General features: G+C 43.4%; 1 pseudogene; it reads left to right on the top strand.

Annotated features, from left to right (window-relative positions):
• The first annotated feature begins 3,006 nt into the window (after nt 1–3,006).
• LOC110308459 lies at nt 3,007–3,964 on the top strand (annotated as a pseudogene).
• Nucleotides 3,965–6,779: the final 2,815 nt, after the last annotated feature.

Below are 6,779 nucleotides of genomic sequence, written 5' to 3'. Positions count from 1 at the left end.
GCACTGTTTTTACTCTGATATATTTGTGTATACATGTAACACACCTCCCTATAATGCACGCACAAGCTAATAGCTGACTGCCATGTATTAATATTCTTGGTAGTTTTTGACATCTAGACACCTTTTCAACTACATCAGCTGCCTCTATTACATAAAAGTAAATGTGTACATTCGTATAACATCGTTAAGTAAAACCAAGATTTTGCTGTTTGAGAATTTCTGTGTGTGTTCACTCTACCTCAATGTAGAAACAGTATGTTCACAAGTTGTCCCTCAGCTGATCCCCTGTTCCTGACTCAGCAGGAGACTGGCAAAGATTCAACTAAAACTCATTTGGCACAGCTAAAGACTTTATCCAAGCATGGTATGCTGAGGCGTGAACAGGGTTCAAAGGGCTCAAAAGGACAAGAAGGCATGCAAGCACTAGTAAGTTACAAAGTGGTTATTAGGTCTAGAGCTAATGGGGTCAGGGTTAAAGACAATATTCCTGAACCTAAGAAGAGGTGACACCCAGGAGAACGGTCACTTCATGAAGGCTGTGACTCTGATGTCACAGGCAATCCAAAGTAAAGTCCAAGAGCACAGAAGCAGGTAGCTGATGGAACTCTCTTTCCACCCTCCAGCTTCTCCTGTTTGAATCCAGTTAAGAAGCACCTAGGAGGTACTCTAGAGGGATGCACAGTCCCAGGAGCAGGACGAAGGGGTGGTGAACAGAGAATGGACATCAGGAGTAGAGAAGAATGAAAAGATGGACCCATTCAGCTTATTCACATGCTGATCCTTTCCTGCTGTGTCCCAGGCACTTAAGGAGAGACATGTTTGACTCAACAAGCCCTGCTTGGGGTTTGTAAGAACAGTCAAGCACAGCCCGAGAGGCAGCTTCCCTTTTGCAGAATATTTTTTCTATTTACAGCATTTCAATAGTGGCAGCTGTGTGCAGATTAGACTACCAGTGAGGTCGGCTGTCTTGTGTCTGCTCACTGTTCTGCATAATGGAGCACTCTGAAAACCCTGACTTCCAGAAGGGTATTACTTCTTGCAATTAAACCTGGAGTAAAAACACAGTTGAATTTAAGAATTTTATATAAGAGTTTTCTAGGTTCTTTGTTGCTCCAAAAAGAAAAGCACAAATAAGATACAACACAGGAGAGGTGACAGGAGGCAGGAACAAAAACAAAGAGCATAATGAGCTCTTCACAAGGCAAGTCACACACTGCTTCCTCAAGCCTTACTTGAAAGATGGTGGCAATCATGCAGTGTAGTGGAGAGTGCGAATTATTTCTGGGACTCGGGGTATGGACAAAGGCAATGGATTACCAAAGACAGAACAAGTGGAGGTCAGGGATTACAGAACATGTTTGGTAATTCTTAATGTCCTGACCCAGCCAGTCATGGAGTCTAAGTTAAGTTCATATGTACTTCCTTCTTCCCTTCTCTGGCTACACTGGAGGTCGTTTTCTTTCTAAGAGTTGTTGCTCTCCTTAGAGGTCAGAGGATTCTGAATAGCACTAGTATGTTCTTCAGCACACAGCAGACTAGCTCCTTTAGTGCCTTGAATTGGTTTGTATTTCCAACCAAATGCATAAGGCTTAGAAACTGGATGTTTGTTTTCTGGTTCAGATTATGCTGCTGTGTAAAATTTGAGTAAAACCATGTCAGAACCTCAATGTCCTCATCTGTAACATGGGAGTCATGGGAAGATAGGAAATAAGACAGAGAGGGTGTTAGGAAGTCATTGACTGTAAAGTCAGGTGGATATTGCGCCTGTATGTGTCATGTAGTATGCATTAGCTCCTCCGCATTCCCTCAGACCTCTTGTGAGCAATCTAAGGGGCAGAGGAAGGAGGGACAGCTCCCTGCCATTCCACTCAGCTGTCCGAGGAGTTCCCCTGAGATGTGTAGGGACCTTGACGCAGACTAAACATAGAGAAGACTCCCAGGACTATCCTGGTGACAAGGCAGAGATGCGGTTTAATGAAGACATTTTAATACTGGCTTAAGCATAAGGGTCAAGGAAAAGGGTTGGCACTCAGTGTGCAAGAGACACAGCAGAGTGTGGGTGTGGGCTTTGAAAACAAGAGTCAAAAAAAGTAAGACAAACCCAAGTGTGGGTGCAGGCTAATTGTTTTTTAACAATAGTCATATATAGTATGTGGGTGGGGGTTGATGTTATTGTCTTTAAAGGTTGCTAAGAAACCTAAATGAGATCATAGGTTGGCTCCTGAGAGGCACATGACAAGACTATAATTGATAAGACTCCCAAGATGCAGAAAGGCAGGATATCATCATTATAAGCAATATTAATAATGCTGTTTATAATTCATAGGTATGTGTGTGTTGCAAGGAGACAAGGCACTCCCCAACATCATGTGCCTTTAAATCTTGAACTTGGTTCACTATTTCTCTAACATAAGGTAAGTGTATGTGGAAGGAGCATGAACTCTGTGCTGGTAGCCACCACTGTTTGTTACCACTTGTGTTGAAATGTGCTTCTCAGCTGGTGAGAAACTTCACCCAGACTCTCAGGCGAGAGTCTCTCAATTTCATGCCACCGTAGCTGTCTGTTCTCCGTATCCTTTCCCACTCCATGACTCCTAACAGAATGGCACAAATCAAATTCTCTCAAAATTGGGAAAGTTCTATTTTAAACTTATAGCTCTCGTAACTTCCTCGGAGACTGAGGTTTCAGAACAGTCGCATGTCCTTGAGTTGCTAATGGGAGTGGCATTGCTAATCCCAGGCGTAATCCCTGTGCAGTTGTGATGATCGATAAAGAAAGCAACAGCTTGGTGAGGAGAAATGCCAGCAGATATTTCAGAAGCATCTGAGTTTAAAAACCACGTTTACACTGTGAGTAAATATGTCTTATTAATCTGTCTTTAAAGTGATATATTTAATATTTGGTTTCTCATGACATGAAAAGAAACTACAGCATGATGATATTAAGAATCCCCTAGTGGGCTCTGCTCCTCCCTATTCCAGAGACAGCCTAGTCCTGTAGACAAAATGGTGAAGGCCTGTGTACACAGATTTGGCTGTATTGGGCGCTTGGTTACCAGGGCTACCGTCTGCTCTCCACATGGCAAAGTGGAGATTGTTGCCATCAACGACCTCTTCATTGACCTCAACTACATGCTCTACACGTTCCAATATGAGTTGACCTATGGCAAATTCAATGACACAGTCAAGGCTGAGAATGGAAAGCTTGTCATCAACGGGAAGCCCATCACCATCTTCCAGGAGGGAGATCCCGCTAACATCAAATGGGGTGATGCTGGTGCTGAGTATGTCATGAAGTCTACTGGAGTCTTCACCACCATGGAGAAGGCCGGGGCCCACTTGAAGGGTGCAGCCAGAAGGGTTTTCATCTCCTCCCCTTCTGCTGATGCCCCCATGCTTGTGATAGGTGTGAACCAAGAGAAATATGACAACTCACTCAAGATTGTCAGCAATGCATCCTGCACCACCAACTGCTTAACCCCCCTGGCCAAGGTTGTCCATGACAAGTTTGGCATCATGGAAGGGCTCATGACCACGGTCCATGCCATCACTGCCACTCAGAAGACTGTTGATGGCCCCTCTGGAATGCTGTGGCATGATGGCCGTGGGGCTGCCCAGAACATCATTCCTGCATTCACTGGTACTGCCAAGGCTGTGGGCAAGGCCATCCTAGAGCTGAATGGGAATTTCACTGGCATGGCCTTCCATGTTCCTACCCACAATGTGTCCAATGTGAATCTGGCATGTCACCTGGAGAAACCTGCCAAGTATGATGACATCAAGAAGGTGGTGAAGCAGGCATCTGAGGGCCCACTGAAGAGCATTCTGGACTATACTGAGGACAAGGTTGTCTCCTGTGACTTCAACAGCAATTCCCATTCTTCCACCTTTGATGCTGGGGTTGGGCATTGCTCTCCATGATAACTTTGTGAAGCTCATTTCCTGGTATGGCAATGAATACAGCTACAGCAACAGGGTGGTAGACCTCATGGCCTACATGGCCTCCAACAAGTAAGAAACCCTGGACCACCCACCCCAGCAAGGACACTGAGAGCAAGAGAGAGGCCTTCAGTTGTTGAGGAGTCCCTATCCCAATTTGGCCCCCAACGCTGAGCATCTCCCTCACAATTCCATCCCAGACCCCCATAATAACAGGAGGGGCCTAGGGAGCCCTCTCTACTCTCTTGAATACTATCAATAAAGTTTGGTGCAACCCCCCAAAAAAGAATCCCCTAGTGGAAGATTTTTCTTTGACTTACCTTTCCAAAGAACTTCTGAGATGATGAAGATATTTTTATTCTTGTACCACATCTAACTATTGATCATTTGAAATGTGGCTAATCCAACTGAGGAATTAAATTTCAAGTTTCAATTTATTTTAACTGATTTGAATGTAAATTAATTTTGGACAGCACACTCTAAGAGCATCAGCATTGTACCCACGAGGAACAGAAAATCCAGACCACTTTCTAGAATGAGATTTTAAAAACTATTTTATTTGATAACTCCATACATTTATGTGAAGAATTTGAGACATTTTCATCCCTCATTACCTTCCCTCATTCCACCTCTCTCCTGCTGAAACCTTTCTTCTTCCCAGCAAGCTTCCCTCTGTCTTAGTTACTGCTCTATTGCTGTGAAGACACCAAATCCAAGACAGCTTATAAAAGAAAACACTTAATTAGGGGCTTGATACATTTTCATAGGGTTAGTCTATGATCATCATGTCAGGCAACCTAGCAGCAGGCAGACAGTCTTGGTGCTGGGGCCGTAGTTAAAAGCTTATATCTGATTCACAGAGAGGGAGAGGGAGAGGGAGAGGGAGAGAGAGAGAGAGAGAGAGAGAGAGAGAGACACAGGCACAGACACAGACACAGACACAGAGAGAGAGACAGGGCCTGGCATGGGATTTTGAAATCTCAAAACCTACCCAACAAAACCATACCTATGCATCCTTAAACAGTCCCAAAAGAGGTGAACCAAACACAAACATGTGAGTTAGGGGAGCATTCTTATTTACACCACCACATTCTACTCTCTGGCCTCCTTAGGCTTGGCCATATCACAATGCAAATTTCATTCAGTCCAACTTCAAAAGTCCCCATAGTCCTTCACAGTCACAAGATTGTTTAAAAGTCCAGAGTCTCTTCTGAGACTCAAGGCAATCTTTTAACTGTAACCCACTATAATATCAAAATCAAATCATACACTTCAAATATACAACAGAACAAAATATACATAACTATCCTAAGAGGGATGCACAGTGAGGAAGTACCAGAGCAAAGCAAAACTGAAATCTAGCAGGGAAAACTCGAAACCCTAACTTAGCTGGATCTGTGGATCTCTCATTCTTTCCAGCGTTGTTGATTACAACACACTTCTCTCTCTTGTGCTGTTTCCACACACTGTCTGCATCTCTCCTCAGAAGATATCTCATGACTCTTGCATGTCCATCATCTTGGGGTCCCCAAAACAATGCAGGCTTCAACATCACAACTTTACATAATGGCCTCTCCAGACCTCCATGCAGGGGCTCCATTGCCACATGTCTGGCCTCTGCAGCTTTCCTTAAGTGTAGAGAAATGTTCCACAACCCCTTTATTCCAGTATCATTGACTTCAAACTAGAGTTTACTTGAGCTGGAGTCTGACCCCTTTCCTGACTTACATAAGCTTTAACTTGTTAGAAGTTCCTTTTGTTGAATTGACTCTGTGGGGTCTTACCCTGAGGGTACCACTCCCTTTAGTCCATTTTGAATCAAGCCTTTTAAAAAAACTTTTTACTCCCTTGAGTAAGAGAGTTGGTTCCAAGGATATATTTCTTGGTTCTCTTCTTCTCTTTGAAGTGCACATTTTGTGCTTCTCTCTGCCTAGCTTGGACATTTTCATTGCAGATCTGCATATAAGAGAGATCACTAATAGCTACATAACAGAATCGACTTTGGGCAGTCTTGACATCTCTGCTAATGACATTAGTCCAAAACCCATTGACTTAGTCTCTAACAGACCTTTTGGACACAAGCAGAAAGCAGCCACATTCTTTGCCAAAATATCACAAAAGTGGTCTGTGAAACCTCTTAAGCTGGACTGCCACGGTCCTTGTTGCTCTCCACATCACTCTTCCAAGTTTCGACTAGAACTGCTCACTAAGTTCCACTTACAAAGTTCATCCACTTTTCTAGTCCAAAGTCCCAAAAAGTCTTCCATATTTCTTCCCCAAATGGCAGTCAGGCCTGTCACAGTGGTATACCAGTCCCTGATTCAAATTTCAATTTTTGTCACTGTTTTATTGTTATGAAAGAATTTAATTGGGAGCATACTTACAGATTCAGAGGTTTAGTACATTATCATCATAATGGGGAGCATGGTGGCAACCAAGCTGGAGCTGTAACTGAGAGCAGTATTCTGATCCATTGGAGGTGGAAGGGAAGCAAGCCTAGGTCTGGAATGGGCTTTTCAAACCTCAAAATCCACCCACAGTGACACACCTCTTTCAACAAGATTACACCTTTTAATCCTTCCTAAAATGTTCCATCAACTGGGAACCAAACTTTGAAGAACAGGAGTCTTTGGAGACCATTCTTATTCAAACCACCACAGCTTCCTACTTTCATGATGTTTTTTTCAATTAACAAATATAAATTTTAGTGACCCACTGAGTTTAGTTAGGTTGATTGCATGAGCGTTGGTAATGAGAGGGTCATTCATTTTATATGCATAAAAAACTTATTGGTGGCCCCATCACTGAATAAAATTAGACCCCTTCCTCCTAGCAAGCAT

Source organism: Mus caroli, chromosome 13 (assembly GCF_900094665.2).
Source record: "Mus caroli chromosome 13, CAROLI_EIJ_v1.1, whole genome shotgun sequence".
NCBI lineage: Eukaryota > Metazoa > Chordata > Mammalia > Rodentia > Muridae > Mus > Mus caroli.
This window is presented reverse-complemented; position numbering and strand designations above follow the sequence as displayed.